The 16,533-nt window shown below is 40.3% G+C and overlaps 1 pseudogene; it reads right to left on the bottom strand.

Moving 5' to 3' along the window:
- Window positions 1-1,186: 1,186 nt before the first annotated feature.
- LOC115364638 (uncharacterized) lies at window positions 1,187-2,676 on the bottom strand (annotated as a pseudogene).
- Between the last annotated feature and the right edge of the window lie 13,857 nt (window positions 2,677-16,533).

The following is a 16,533-nucleotide window of genomic DNA, read 5'->3' as shown; positions in this document are numbered from 1 at the left end:
ACAGAAGCAGCATCAAATGGGCTGACATGACATCTCCTGTAGCATGCCACTTCTGTGACCATGAACAGTGTTAAAGATCTCAAATGTATTGGCATTGAAAAGGTAATGTTGAATCACAGGGGTGGTGACCATGAGAAAAAACTGCTGCAACATGAATGTGTTTGGATCCACAAACTAAAAACTCTTTTTCCCTCTGGCATGAATGAGGACTTTAATATGTGCCCTTTTTTGTGACAGTCGACGAGAATATAAATAGCGATCCTCTGTGCCCTTTTTGATTACTGTTGACGACAACTCTTAAAAAAAACAACCAACTGTTATATGTTTTAGTCTGTACTGATTTATGAACAGTAATTGTACCCGATGTGTTCAGTGACAGTTTTTGAGTTTCAGAGTTGTTGAATGTAAGCTTTTTTGGCTCACCATGAATGTGTATAATATTGTATTGTTTGTTGTTTTTTTAATTGGCTTTTTGGATATGTTGTGTGGGGCGTGGACCTCCTTGCCACTCCAGGATGGGTGACAGTGATTAGTAGCTAATTTAGCACACCTGCTCTGCACCAGAGCTGATAAATCAGTGCAGGCACTGTCTGGTAACTCACACTGATGAAGGCCGGATGGCTGAAAGCGCTCTGTGCAAATGCTTGTAAAAGCCTAAATAAAAGATTTTAACCGTCTGATGGACAGACCTGTGTGCAGCCCACAACTTCTTCCTTTCTGTGATTTTTGCTTAGACTGCGCACCAGGAGTGTAAGAGCGCAGTGGTAACCCTGTACACTATTTGATCTATTAGGGCGGCCATAGTAAAACAAATCAAATTTAAGTCAAGGCACCACTGTAGAATGCTGGAAAAAGCAATAAGATGTTTAAAATCATTTCCTGTACACCATACCTGTGCACTACTGCTTAAGATCAGATTCACAAAAAATGGAGCCAAGTTATAATATTGGGGGGAAAAGACATGTCAAGAGAACAGTCAACAAGTTATGTGAATTAATCATCTAGTGACTTTTTGTTCATGTTTAAAATAACCACATAGAGCTCAAAATATCAAAATAAAATACAGATATCAACAGTACCTTGGACAATCAAACAATCAAATGTTATGTGTCAACATGTGAATGAATGTGATTAAATGTATGCAAGAAAGTAAATGAACTATCAAATAAAATCACAACTTTTTTTTTTAATCTTTGAAACAACACACATCATTCTCAAGCATGATGGCACTCTTGGGCTCTCTGAAGTATGCCATAAGGAGCATAATCACACATGCAGCCTTGTCTGAAGTCTCGGGCTTGTAATTGTTCAGGACAGCCTCCATCTCAGGACCACGGCTGTTTTCCTGGCAGAAACGAATTATTGAACTGCCTTTGTTGTTCAGGGCCTCTTGTAACTTATTGAGGATGGAGACATCGGTCAGCAGGCCAAAGTGGGAGAAAAGGCCTCTTTGTGAGAAGAGAAAAGGCCATTCCTTCTTAATTTCTGCAATGGCTGGTGCAGGCACACTGTTAAGGTAGCAACGCTGAATGATGTAGGTCTTCTCCATCAGAGGGTCAGCTCTCTCCACCCCGCCCATCCCTTCCTCTGAGTAGATGTCACACAGTTGCCTTTTCATTTCATCCAAGGTTTCCTTGGTCTCTCCAGCAGGAAGTTCTGCAGGACTCCACCTCACACACCCATACTGATCCACAGGGCCTCTTGGCATTACTCAAGCCCCCTCTGCGACCCCAGTGTGGGGCCTCCTCTCTCTGCGTCGCCGTGCAAAAGTATTATTTCTATTTTTATATTCCACTCTGGTTTTAATTTGCTGGAGAAGAGAGTGAGAGCCATCTCCAATAATGTCTCCTTTTTTTCGAAATCGGCAAAGCTTTTTGGATGGTTCCTTCCAATGCTCCGGGCAATGCACTGACACATTGCTCTGGTTGGGTTGGGATCATTTTTCATCATTTGGTCCACCACTACCTTCACCACATCTCGTCTGTCCCCTGGTGATGGTCTTGTTTCATCTGCCACTGCTTTCTGAACTGCTGCTGGCATCTCACACCATCTGATCTGGAAGTTTGTGTACCAGTGTTGGCCAGGCGGTGTGGGTGATGACAAAGCAGGGTGAGTGTTCTCAGAACTTGGTGATGAGCTACATGGAGTACTTGGGCGGACAAGAGACAATGTGCTTTCAGAAAATGATGCTGAGAGATATGGAGTACTTGAGCCGGATATAGAGGCGACAAAATAGTTGATGTCAAGCACTGGAAGTCCTAGAAGTGAAAGAATAAAAAAGATTAAAAGATATAGGGAGAGAAAAAGGTAGATACAGTATTTGTGCTGAAAAAAGCTTCAATTTGTACAACCAAACTTTTTACATAAAAGACCAAATGTTCATCACCAACTCTAATGCTCAGATGAAGATAAAAATACTACAAAATCTACAGGCATTTGAACTTGATGTGTTTGTTCAGTGTACCAATAGCAGTTTAAAAATATGGATTTACCTTCATTCTTAATGCCATTCAGCAGTTTTCGACACTGGATAGGTCTGAGGTATTGAAAATCCTTTTCTTGGACCAAAAGAAGGTCTTCCCTTCTCTCAACACCAAGTGCTTCCAATCCTTCTAGCAAAGAAGTCAGAGTTTCTTCAGAAAGGCCTGGTAAGAAGGCTAAGACTGCTTGCACCATTGTGCATTGTCTGTTTGCTCACATTCACTTCTGGAAGTCTCTTGTGTGCATCGCTTACAGCAGGATGCAGCTCATGATGTCATCTTGTGCAGCATTTAGAGGTGAGTGTGAGCTTACGCTGGAAGTTCAGATGTAGGATGCATGTGCACATCAGTGCGCCCACTGTCTAACAGGCTACAGTGAATATTTAGGCTACAAAGATGTACTAGATTACATCATTTCAAGTCAGCTGTGCATGTCGTGGCTTCAGGACACTTGGATCGCAATGGATGAGAAGAATGGTGGATTTTCTAAGTTTCTGGGGAGTTTTTCAACTGGTCGCCATCAGCACCTGAAATTTGCTTAAATACTGCAGAATGTTTCTGCTGCAGTTCCACCAGCGTTTCGAGGATTAAAAAACTACACCGGACTCTCATCTGCATGAGGGTGAGGGGATGATGACTTAATTTTGATTTAGTGTGAACTGTCCCCTTAGGAAGCTGGAATCAGAAAATTTGGACTTTTACCTTTATCAATTATTCACTGCAGCCTATTTAAGACAAACTATTCGCATCTCAAATAACTAAGTTGTGCATTCTTTTAACACTAGTGACTGTCCTTTTTCTTTTGTCACCTGGCTGTTTAAACTACCTCTGAAAAAGAATGGTGAAGGGTAATCAGTAATAGGTCATGTACTTTGTAAGCTGAAAGAGGATGATAGTCTAGCAAATCCTCGTGCTTGATGCAAACATAATCCTCTTGGGCTGTTCCTAATTCACAGTAGATGTCTCTGAGCTTTATAAAAGTGTGTTTTTCTGTGACAAAGTGCACAGACTCATGGAGAACAATGACAAGGTTAATTTTCCCAAAATAAAGTTCTTCATCATTGTTCCCAAGCAAAACAAACATCCCTTTTCTGTACATAGTGCCTTTCACTGTGACATTGTTACAAGCCACTGCAAATTGTGACTCAAATTCATAACTGGCTACAGACGCTCTGATCTTGTCATTGTAATCATTTACATAAAACTCTAAACTCAAATAACGATGATTTGGCTTCAGAGGACAGCCAAGGAAGAGCTTCTTCCTGTAGTATATGTACTCTTCAATGATGACTTTTAGATATGCTACTTGGCCTGCTGTAATGGCTGGTGCACAGACAAGTTTAACTATTTCTCTTAGCTGCAAAATGAGCTGCCACACCTCATTGTCATAAGGATCGTTTATCCTGTCACCTATCAAGAGAGGAAGCAATCTAAGCAAGCACCAGTTTTGAGCTGCATGTCCACTTAATCTCTCACTGCCAGGAGAGAGATCTGCTGGTTTGTCGTTACGATCATTTCCTTGGTCTTTGAATTGGTTCTTGCACCAATTTAATTGCAGGTAAGTAAAATGCTTCTCCTTGACTAAATGACCAATAAACAAAGAAAGGTCATAAGAGACAATACCCTCAAACAAGTCATGGCCAAGGCATGGTGGGAGGCCGGGCTGGCAAACATGGAAATGAGAAAGCTGGTTTAAAAAGGAGAGTCAGACTTGATGCCACATACAGAATTGGTGTCACTAGTTTTTAGATCATCCAAATGATTTTGATATAGTTGTGCTGTTCTAGTGGTACCAGACAACTCGGGTTCTTTCACAAATGCATCTCTATCTCACAGTAACAACAGAAATAATCAGCACGACTGAAATTTTCCAAAAAAACCCAACAGAATGGGATCTCAAGTTGTCTCCTGAAGTGGCAACCAAAGTGCCTTTAATAACACTCCCATCACTTATTGCAATTCCTCTCTCCTCCAGCACTTTGAGGTCCTTGATCAGTGGTTCAAAAACTTTGTTCATGCCAAAGTACACTACAATCATAATCAAAATAAATAAATCTACAAATTAAAAAGCACATTATTCAGAACATACTGGGCAAAAGTAATCATGTGCCATTGGAGGCTGTCCCACACAGAGCCGATGATACCAGCGACCACAGGATGTGCATCTAATCTGAAAAACACAAAATGCACTTTAGAATCAAAGTGATAATAAAGTCTAATATGAAACAGCTGTGTTTTCTTACCCAGTCAGCATGGGTCTGTTCAGCTTCTCCTGTGGATAGGTCACCACAGAAATGGCACAGATCCAACAGGGAATCTGTTACAAATAAAGTTATTGAACCTTCTTTATACTTAGTTAAGGATTTAAGAAAGACCCTCATATCTATACCTGAGTCATCAAGCAGTGTTTGGGCCATTTCCCGCCTCATTTCATTGATGCCCTCAAGATCCACTTTAAATTCGGGCTGGTGGCCCTTCAGCACTTCCTCTGCCACCTGGAATACAGATTGGAGTAAGTTCTCTCTTTGAAAGAGAGGAAGTAACTGACAAACTGGACAACTTACTTTACAGACCAGAACACCACATGATGTGCTATCCTGCTGGCGGGGGTGAGGAATGGTGTCACATGTCCACCTGGACACATTGACATTCCTCTTCCTGATGAAGGCTCTGCATCGTGGAGACAGAGGGGTCAAAGTATGAGATGCTGCTTTTGTGGCTATGTGAAATAGTTTATCTGTGGTGCAGTAAAAAGATTAAGTGCACTTAAGAGGGATCTTTTAACATTTGTTTACCGTGTTATGTCCTTGCACTTTTGCAGCTGGGCACTGGTAGCTCCAAATGGGTCCACAAAAAGGGCCCTTCGCTCGCTGGGGTACATGGCCTATTAAAATACACAGTTTGGCTCCTAAATGTGCTTGAAGCTTTATGTGTGCTAAAGATGGGCATGTAACTTTGGACAAAAGAGCACTTACTACCAGAGTCCAGTGTCTGTCCTTGCAGACTGCTCCCATTAGGATGTCATACTTCATGACATCAAGCTATGGAAATTTGAACTGTTAAAATAATGTTAACATCCGGAATAACAAATTCTGAGGATTGGAATAATGATGCTCACTTTTCTCAAGCCCCGAGATGTGCTGTTCCACACCGCTGTCATCTCAAACGTGTCTATGATATAGACTTGAGCTGGCACTTTTTTAGAAGCCATAGTTAAATAGGAATTCATGACCTGCAAAGAGTTTACTTGATCATTAATAGGTTAATGTGGTTCAACAAAATCAAACAACTTGCTTAACGCTGAACACATATCCTATGTGAATACATACTTCACTTTCCAATTCATTTCCTGGTGCAAGGCTCTGGAGGTCAGCCATAAACAGTTTATAAGGGCCAATTTGGCCCACAATATCTCCCCCTTCCCCTGATCCCAGATGTCGGTCACTGGAAGGGAAAATAGGGGAGTCTTTCAGTTTCAGAGAGCAGAATGAAAAATTAAATACAGTACATAATGTTCAATATCTTGTTTTACATAAAGTTTTACATATAAATACCGTTGCTGTGGACGGGGGGTGACAGTAAATGCCCTTTTAGTGGTGCTGCACATTTTGACTGGAGAGGAGATGGGAGAGAGTGTGATGGGAGGGGTGCCAATGTGGGACAAAGTGGATGAGGAGGCTGGAGAGGTGAATACAGGGAGGACAGCATTCTCCAAATTACTGGGGGGAGTGTCTTTGTCTTTGTCTCTGTGTTGTGGTTTGGCTCCAGAGGAGAGGGCCCCTCAACTTTTCGAAGTTTAGCAAGAACTCTCTCCTCTGGATCAACAAAATGAACTAAATGATCAATGTTTGTACTTGTCCTGACAGATGTTTTCTTGTTTTGTATTATGGCTTTTTTGTCTTCTGGACTGACGATCAGGAATGGTCCCAGCATGTCTGCCTCCAATTTGCCGCCTTTCCGTTCTTGTTCTCAGATATCTTTTACAAGGACGACATCTCCCTCCTTAAATTGGTCATCCTGACCCCTCTCCGCCTTTCTTTTCCTTATTTTTTGTTGGGATTTTGAATCTTTATATATTTGGTGGTTAAATGCTTTTTAGTGCGGATTGCAAACATAGTTGCGGCCAGATACTTGTCCCATTGTCCTGGATGCTCCTTGGCCAGCTTGCCAAGGCATCTAAAATATTCAATTTTATATTGGTGACATATTAACTTCATATATTCAGAATGAACTTTGTAACTTAGTATTGTGATATGCTGTGGTATTTAGTCTTTTTTTAAGATTAACTTACCGTTGAATGGTGCTATTGAGTTTCTCAACAAGCCCATTAGTTTGTGGATGATAGGGAGAGTAAAAGCTCCTTTTTAATTCCGAGTTCCTGACATAGGTTACTGTTAACCTGAGTCATGCCAAAAAATAGAAACATAAGCCAGCATGGATAAACAATACTAGGTTGCAGTAAATTGTTGATTTTAATCCTCACCTTATTTTTAAATTCTGTTCCCTGATCTGTTAGCAGTCTTTGAGGAGCCCCAAATTTGTATACAAAATCAATAATACAATGGGTCACCTCCTCTGCTGTCTTGCTCTTAAGAGGATAAGCCTCTGCCCACTTTGTAAAGTAGTCAACCATGACATATATGTACTGGTTACCACTCTCAGTAGCTGGGTTTCCATCCAAATATATCGAAATTTTTGAGCGAATTTTGTCAAAATGCGCAAAAGAAAATGCGAATTTATGCCTGTTTCCATTAGTTTTGTTTTGCGATTATTGAGAGGAGAGTGTGCCGTGAGATGACGCCATAAGATAGTGTCTGTGTCCACTGAACAACAACAACAACAACAACAACACTGAATTCCCTATAGAGGGAGTAGGGAGTAGTGATTTCGGGCACAGCCAAACACTCAGCTGACGCTCAACAGCTGATCATGGACAGATTCCTGCTGAACTTGTCGGCTCTTGGGAGAAGTCTGGTTACTATTTTGGCAGCACTAACTTCGTACCGACCCATCCTAAATAAGGAATAAGAGACTAATAATAATAATAATAACAACTAATAATAAGACTGTAGCGTAGAAGTTTGATGTGGTATCCGGTCCAGTCATCGTTTATTTGCAAAACCTGTTTCCACAGCAAAAAGTCGCATTTTCTTTTATCGATATGCTGAGAAATCCACCCCCTCCGAGCGTAAAAACTTTTTTGCGAATTTTCGGCCGTTTTTCGAATTTCTGGCGTTTCCATCCAAGTTTTTTTTCGCAATTTCTGAAAATGCGAATAAAAATAGGTGGATGGAAACGCAGCTAGTGACAGTGAGCTTGAGAAGATCCATTCCCACCAGCTCAAACGGCTCAGATACCTGAAAGATATGAATGACCATCATATATATAGTAATGGAAGGTTAGTTAGGACACCTATGTTGCAGTTTGATTGTCAAATTAACCTGCTGTCACTTTGAGCAGCATGGACAGTGCTGCAGATGATCTGCTGATTAGTCGCAGCTGTGAGTGTTAGTGGGTCAGGGCTCATTAGGGCCTGATGCACAGCACCTGAGAGATGCCACTGAGAGAAAGCCACTCTCACCAGACATTAACTTTGTTCCACCTCCCCATTCCCCTCATTTTAGAATTGTTAACTAATAGGACATAAAATCTATATTGTTTTTACTTGCAAAAACCGACTATTCCTGAATCTGATATCCACACCTCACAACCTACTCATACAAATAAGCTCACCTCTATTGGGCTGTACTGACTCTTCTCCTTCAGGCTAGCCTGCTTTTGTTTGGCACACTGGGCACTGAGCAATCTGAAAAAGTAATGTCAACAGATAAATATCTATCATAAGTAAAATCTGTGTATCACTGCTATCTGGAAATAAGGAACACCACATGTCCTCACATCATAGTGGTTGTTTCCACTTTACGGGCACAATAATGTGCCTGAATAATTGATGCTGGTCATCATTTTAACAAATAAGAATCATTTTAAGTGAGTTATTTTGTTCGTGAGAAAATTAGGAGCATATAAGTGTACCTGAAGCCTTTGTTCACTTACCCATTTGTGGATGTCAGCCTCCATGCCAGGCCAATAATACCTGCGTATTATGGCATGGTGAGTTTTTTTCAACTCCACAGTGTGCCCCAACAGTGCCAACAACATTTCTCCTTCACTATCACTCGAGCGACACTATTTTGCCAAAAGTATTCACTCAGCTATCCAAATCACTGAATTCAGGTGTTCCAATGACTTCCATGGCCACAGGTGTATAAAATCAAGCACCTAGGCATGCAGACTCCAGTGTGGTGATGTAATATTAATGTAACAGGATGCCTTCCTAGAAGAGTTGAAGCTGTTACACTGTAATAAATTACCAGCATTTCACAATAATTAACATTATTTTACAGTAACTTGTTGTAATTAAGTTCCCCTGTAATATCCCAATGAATACCTGTAAAAACTACAGTATCCTTGGATTTTACAGCATTTAACTGTCATTTTACAGTAAAATCCTGCAATCAAAACACCCGTTATATCACAACAAGGTCTGTAATATCACAGCAACACAGTAAAAAAAAATGCAAGGATTTCACAGCATTCAACAGTATTACTACAGTGAAATTTTTTATTCACATATTCCCTGGTAAGTCACATGACATAACCGAACTCAGCACTGAACCTGAAGAGGCCATTTCCCTCTTCTCTTCTGGGCTGAATGGAGAAGGTGAGCTACATGCAGAACGTCTGTTTGTAGTAGAGCTCGACCGATTTATCGGTAGGCCGATTTAATCGGCCAATTATAGCCATTAGGGAATAATCGGTAATCGGCCAAAAGTTGGCCGATTGACGCCGATGTCAACACTTATTTTTCCACTAGTAACATGCAGGGAATATGGTGTTTTCTTAGAAGTAATGTCCTTGCGTTACGTATCCAGTAGAGGGCGCTCCGACTCCTTTCACGTCACGCTCAACAGTGAAACAGCAGAGTGAAGTAGTGAGAAGAGGGAAGAGCCGACAGCGTATTTACTGAGCCGAGCGGTTTGCCTCAATGGTAAGTTTATAACTAGTTTGTGAATTAAACAATAACTCAATAAGTTTCCTATTCCCCATGGCGTGCCTCGTTGTGTTTGTCACACTTGACTGATATGTAAGCAAGCTAAAGTTAGGATGACCTAGCTTAAATGTTAGCAAGCTAAAGTTAGGATGACCTAGCTTAAATATTACCTTGCTAAGCACTTTGCATGCTAGCAGACTAGATAAGAGCGGAGCACATTAGGATAAGGCGTCGTCGCCGTGCAAAAACCATTATGGGCTGCATTCATTTACAGCAGCGCACCAACTGTGTTTAAATGGCGTTGAGGAGGAAAAAGCGTTTCTGGTCCAAGTTATAACTTCATGGAGGAAAGAAAATGTGAACGCACGTTTAGAGGACATCAGAGAGGGGCATTTCAAATCATGTTTTACCAGAGACTTTTATGACGCTGTTTATCCATCTACCTATTACCTACAGATAATAATTTATTAATAATTTGTAATTTATTACACTCACTGACCACTTCATTAGACACTGTGCAATGTAATGCACACCAATAACAGCCCTACGATGAATTCTACTTTAATAAGTGTATTACTTTGTAAATGTTTACACTGTCAGAGAGATGATAGTGGGTGTTGCTGTTGGTGTGCAGAGCAGTATGTTGAAGTGTTCAGAGTATTTTGACCCTCTGGTGCATGTAAGTGGGGTTGACAAAATATCAGACACCTCAATATGAACACCCACTACCACCTCAATAATAACCATAAAGAAGAATTATCAGCTTTCTTACAGTCAACGACATTTTAAAAGTAATAGGTTTAGTCTAGTGAAGTGGCCAGGAGTGTACACGCCATATTCATGTGAACACAAGTAAGACAAATGCTTAATGTCTGAGTTTTAAAATGGCTCACATAACTAGACAGATTTGTTTATTTTTTAACTAACGCATATTATGTCTTACTGTTTTTTTTACAGAGCAAAGCAAGCAAAAAGCAAAAAACACAACCAACCTATGGCAGCACCTTAAAGCTAAACATGATGACATGATGATACTGCCTTTTTGCACATCATATTTTTGATTTGTTTTATGTTCAAATTGTTCATATGCTGCTTGTTCCACACAATTTCTGATAATAAAAGTATTTGAAAACAGTAAAATGTTCTCCCTTCAATTAATATCTTTGTAACAAGTGTTTAGAACTATATTTAAGCCATCCAAAGCAGGTATGTCGTCTTTTTTTTTTTAATTGAAAAATGTAAAAATTTAATCGGCCGATATATCGGTTATCGGATTTTTTTTATTCCCTAATATCGGAATCGGCATCGGCCCCATAAAATCCATATCGGTCGGGCCCTAGTTTGTAGTACACCCATGGTATTTTAAATGATATTACCACTATTAGCTAACTAGCTAACGTTAGCTAGCTGTAGCATTTGCCCGTGTGGTCTGATATAGGCCAATCGTGCTAACGTTAGCGTTTGCTATTTACCACAGCCGATCTTATTATTTAAATTTGAATACCTAAATACTGTACATTCTGCTTTTACTGAACTGTTGAGTGTGCATATGATAAGATTATGAAGGATGATGACTCAACTTGATAAATGCTGCCTGGAATACATAAGTCTATTTAAAACTGAAACTATCTTTGCTTATTAACAGGTACTTCTTGGGCATCAATCCTGAAAGAGGCTCAAAGACCAGGAAGCGAACAACAATGAACCCTCATATGAGCACCTTTTGAGGAAACTAACTGACTTTGAGTGGGCATCATAGTTTTTTTTTTTTTTTTTTTTTTTTTGCTGCAGCAGTTGTCAGGCTCAGTTTTGAGTAGTTCTTTCTGTACTTTTTTTTGAAGACAACTTTGCACTACAAGATTCTTGTACAACGCTGTTGCGTGTGGATTATAGAATGTTTGAGACTGAGAGGAGCGCCTGACCCCTTCACGACATCCCTTCATCGCTCTCTCCCTTCCTCTCTTCCCTTGCCATGTAGGCCTCATTCCCATCCTCTTACTGTTATTGGGACACAGCTGGGTAGTTGAATGGCAAGTTTCTGCACAGTTTCTCTGCATTTTAAGATGCTTTGAAAAGTTTGGCTAGGACTAGGAAGTTGAATTTCTTGAATTCTTGAATTTCTTGGCGTTTATGTTGAATAACTCTTTATTTGTAAATAAATATGCCATTGGGCATAACATTGTCTTTACCTCAGAGCTGTGTGTTGGTGTGTTAATTGTACAATGATTGTAAATTCACAGTAAATGGAAACTTCATCTGTATTACTTTCACAGTAAATTATTGGCCAGTTTTTGCATGATTTCCACAGTTTACATAGTAAATTCACAGTAAATTGCTGTCAACTTGTGCATTACTTTCACAGTACACACTGTAAAAGTACAGGGCCTTGTTGTAATGATGTACAGCAAAAGGTTGTAATTCCCCAGTGATGTACTGTAATATCACAGTAATTGCTTTGTCATTGAAGCTGTGAAGTTACAGTACACAGTTGTGCTTTTACAACAATGCATTGTAATATCACAGATGTGAAATTACAGTAAATTGCTGTGAGTACATTTCACAGTATATTGCTGTAATCCTTACTGTGAAAGTCATGCAAAACTTATCCAATAATTTATTGTGAATTCACAGCGAAAAATTTTGCAGTGTATGTGCAAACCGTTATTTACTTGTTGTCATGTGTAATGTTTAAGTCTTAATGGGTTAAAAATAAATGAATATAAAAATGAGCCAGTCTTTTGAACAGCTCTTTGAAAGGAACGGATCCTCAAGATCCAGCTCCCTTCAAAGATGATCCATTCAGTGGGTAAAATAATAAATAAAAGTCAGATAGCTAACTTTACAGTGTTACATTGCATTGTTTAATGTGTTTTTTTTTTTTTAATAATAAAAAAAAAAAACTTTCCATTCCATTCTCAGAGTTTTTCCTTTTTATTGCTATGTTAACAGGTAAACAAGTGAATTCAGATATTATGGATGATTAATCCTCTTGATGAGCAGCTGGTTTCCTCCACCATTGTATGAATGGGTGAATGACTTGCGTTAATAATAATAATAATAATAATAATAATAGCTGAGTTTTATATAGCGCCTTTCTAAAACCCAAGGTCGCTCCACAAAGTCGGGTGGAGGGGGAGGGGAGAGAAAAAGGAAAAAAAAAAAAAAAAAACGCTGAACCTTAGAGACCCCAACTGTTTTGAGTGTGCCCAAAGACAACAGGAGTGTTAAATGAGGCTTAGATCATTCCGAATCCAGTATCAACAGTTGAAATGGCAGCAATGACATCTCTGAAGATACTATATTCAGTATAATGTCTTGGGAGTTTGAGCATGTGGAAGCAGGTGGAAGACTTTGGGAAGGTGTTCTCAACCACTTCAACATCCAAGCAACTGGGAAGTACATTCCAGCCCACCCAGAACTGCACCATTTTCTCCAGCAGGTTAGAAGAGGCTACAACAGGAGTGAACAAAGTACATTTTTGTTATTGTTTGGAAAAAACATTTCACCACAATAATAATTGTGAGAAAATAAGAGAAAGTACACTCTTGTTCAGTAACACAAGGGACTATTGCACACTTCCTTACTATTCTCAATAAATGTTCTGAGAAATCCGGTGACCCTACTTGTGTCGTCCAAGGAGACTTCACTGTCTTCCTCATCGAGTGTGGGCCAGTTTATCCTCTCCAAGACCATCTGACAAAATATATCGGTCAGTTAACACCTGCTTTTCAAAACAGCCCAGACAAAATTAAGTAAATAAAACACAACCCTAACCCTAACCAACAACAGTGATTTAAGAGATAAGAGTCACTTTATTAATACCTTAAGGGAAATTCATAATATAATAAGAACTGCCCACATTAAAGTGGTATTGATAGAGTATGGTCATGTTTCAGAGAATTTAAAGAACCGGTGGTTTTACCTGTGTAAATTAACTCTGAGAACTTCAGATTTCTGCTGATCTTTTTCCAAATCATCCAAAAGATCAACTTGATTTCCCTTTAGGCAGCTATGCTGGTCTATTCCTTTTTTATCAAAGTAAACAAGCAATGGCACTGCTAGGGTGGGATAGAGTTGTTTTTTCGATCATTTGCTCACACAGAAAACAGACCGGAGGCAAAAATGATCACTGCAGATTGCGAGTCGGCCGTAGAACAGCACAACAGCGAGTTCAAAAAGCGCGGCTTAACCATGAGTGAACTTACTGTTTTCCAGCTGGTCAGCCACGTCCCGCAAGAACTCTGCTAATGGTCTCCCACTCGAAGCCATTCTCTTCTCTTCTCCTTTGTATAGCCAGCTCTGGTATAGACAATTTTATGAGCCGTTTCCGCTCTACATCCTAAACTCCTCCCATCGATGCAATCCATTTCCGTTTTGGCGTGCTGGTTTGTTTTTAGCTAGCTAGCTCTGTCGTGCCGACGAAAGGAAATTAAAGATGGATACTTTAAAAAAAAAAAAAAGTGGTTCGGGAACGACGTGTGCGGTAGTGTGCTGGCCTAGTTAACCTGAAGAGTCCACTGATCAGAGTGCCTTGTGAGGTTTAGAATCTTGCCTTGTGTCCCTGTCTATCAACACCTGACCCAGCCATGTTGTTCATTAAATACAGATAAACAAAATACTGTGTGCATTGTAGTTTTTAATATTATATATGAATATTTTTTATAGTGATGTAATTATGTGGGCTGTTTCTGTATTTTACGGTTTAATACCTGTTAGGATTAAACACGTTCTCTTTCTTGTTGAAGCCATTTGTTTAGTTTCCTCAAAGCAATTCATTCATCCAGTGTTATTAATGTACAGCATGAGCTTACTATGAATGATGAACTGTGTTAAAAGAAACTGTGACACTAAGGAACATAAGGCCTAGCATTCATGATCGTAGTTCAGTGAAATAATGAAATGAAATTACATTTTTACATTTACATAAACCTTTATTTTCACACAAACAGTCAGGGTGGTTGAATCGTGTTCCCATTGTAAAGACATAATTATTAAAACTGAAACCTCACGAGCAGCGAGCTACATGTCCAGACGAAGCTGCGTTAGCATGGAAGTTTGTTTACACCGGCATACGCTGCGCAAACCACTTCCGGCGGAAATGAAGTGCATTTTTGTAGGGTAATGGCGCCCCCCGGGGTTTGGTGCGTAAACTTGTCTATAGCCTATGTACTTCTTCTGGCTTCTGCTTAGTTTGGCGGCAGTCTTTGGTAGCAACCAACGAAAAATTAGTTCTGCTGCCACCTCATGGGCTACTACAGCATGGTTCATATCAGAGCTTCATGCATCCATGCATGAATCATTTGCTTCTGTCTGATTCGCCCAGTTGACCAATCGTGCTTAAGACTTAAGAGTTTCAGAGTTGTTGAATGTAAACTTTTTTGGCTCACCATGAATGTGTATAATATTGTATTGTTTGTTTTATTGGCTTTTTGGACATGTTGTGTGGGGCATGGACCTCCTTGCCACTCCAGGATGGGTGACAGTGATTTAGTAGCTAATTTAGCACACCTGCTCTGCACCAGAGCTGATAAATCAGTGCAGGCACTGTCTGGTAACTCACACTGATGAAGGCCGGATGGCCGAAAGCACTCTGTGCAAATGCTTGTAAAAGCCTAAATAAAAGATTTTAACCGTCTGATGGACAGACCTGTGTGCGACCCACAACTTCTTTCTTTCTGTGATTTTTGCTTGGACTGCGCACCAGGAGTGTAAGAGCGCAGTGGTAACCCTGTACGCTTTATTTATTGTTTTGCCATTTTTCGTCCTTCATATGCTCTCGCCCTCCTGTCAGGTTCTTCCCAAATCAGCTTGATGACTGTGCTGGCCATTCCATAATTCTTAAGTAGTTCTGACAGCTTGAATGTATGTTTTGAGTTAGGATACTTGAAGTTATTGCATGGCTCTACAGGATGCTATGGTAGCTATTTTCGTCCAGGGTGCGAGTCACTCTGTATAAATCACCAACTGTGGATCCAGCAAAATAGCCCCACATCATCCCCATCTGACAGTTTATCACCCACATTTGTATACTTGCATCTTACATTTAAGGTCAGATATATACATATTAAGAAATGGAAAATTTGGGGTGTTATAAAACTGTGTGAAGGAGAGTCTGATGGTGGGGATAGAAAGGTGGTGATGGTGGGGAGGTCTCCTGGAGTGTCCTGGATTTAGTGGGGCAGATAACTGTAATAGTATATGTGTGTGTGTGTGTGTGTGTATGTATGTATGTATGTATGTATGTATGTATATAGGGACTTCTCTTGGGGTGTAATACTCTGTTGCATTACTTCCTTCTTGATATTTCTCAGAAAAGTCCAGCTGTACCCCCTGGTCCTGAGGGCTCTAAAAAGGGTGAGTGTAGCCTGCTCCACATCCGCTTCCTCCGTACAAATCCGTCTAAACCTTATCAAGTGCAGAAGGGCGTGTGTGTCCGTTGTTTTAAAATACACTCTAGTGCCTAGTCCCTGTGTGCCGTCAGCTTTCTTTGTTATATAGACTTCTGTATCTAAGAAATTAATTCTCTCTCTTTGCAGGTCATGTTTCAAAGAAATTGAGGCATGGTGAGTATTTAAAACAGTCATAAATTCCACAAATTCTGTTTCCGAGTGTGGCCAAATGCCAAAAATATCATCCAGATATCGTAGGTACACGAGGGGAGTCCTGGCGCATTTGGGAAAAGCCGTACGTTCCCACTTGGCCATGTATATATTGGCGTAAGCCGGGGCAAATTTTTTGCCCATGGCTGTACCGTGCACCTGAAGAAAGCACTTCTCATTGAACATAAAATCATTGCAGGTAAGTCCCAAATATAAAAGTTCTAACAGCTCTTCATCCGGCCTCGTGGGGTCTGGGTGCTGTTGGAAGAGTTTTTTGACTGCCTCTAGGCCTTGCTCCGTATTTATATTTGTATAGAGGGCCTCCACATCTACCGTAAATATAAAGGATCCAGGAGGAAGAGGGGGTGGGGTTAGGGTTAGGGGTGGGGGTGGGGTTGGGTTA

Source organism: Myripristis murdjan, chromosome 9, assembly GCF_902150065.1.
Source record: "Myripristis murdjan chromosome 9, fMyrMur1.1, whole genome shotgun sequence".
Lineage (NCBI taxonomy): Eukaryota > Metazoa > Chordata > Actinopteri > Holocentriformes > Holocentridae > Myripristis > Myripristis murdjan.
The sequence above is the reverse complement of the archived record's forward strand: the minus strand, read 5'-3'. Positions and strand labels throughout refer to the sequence as shown.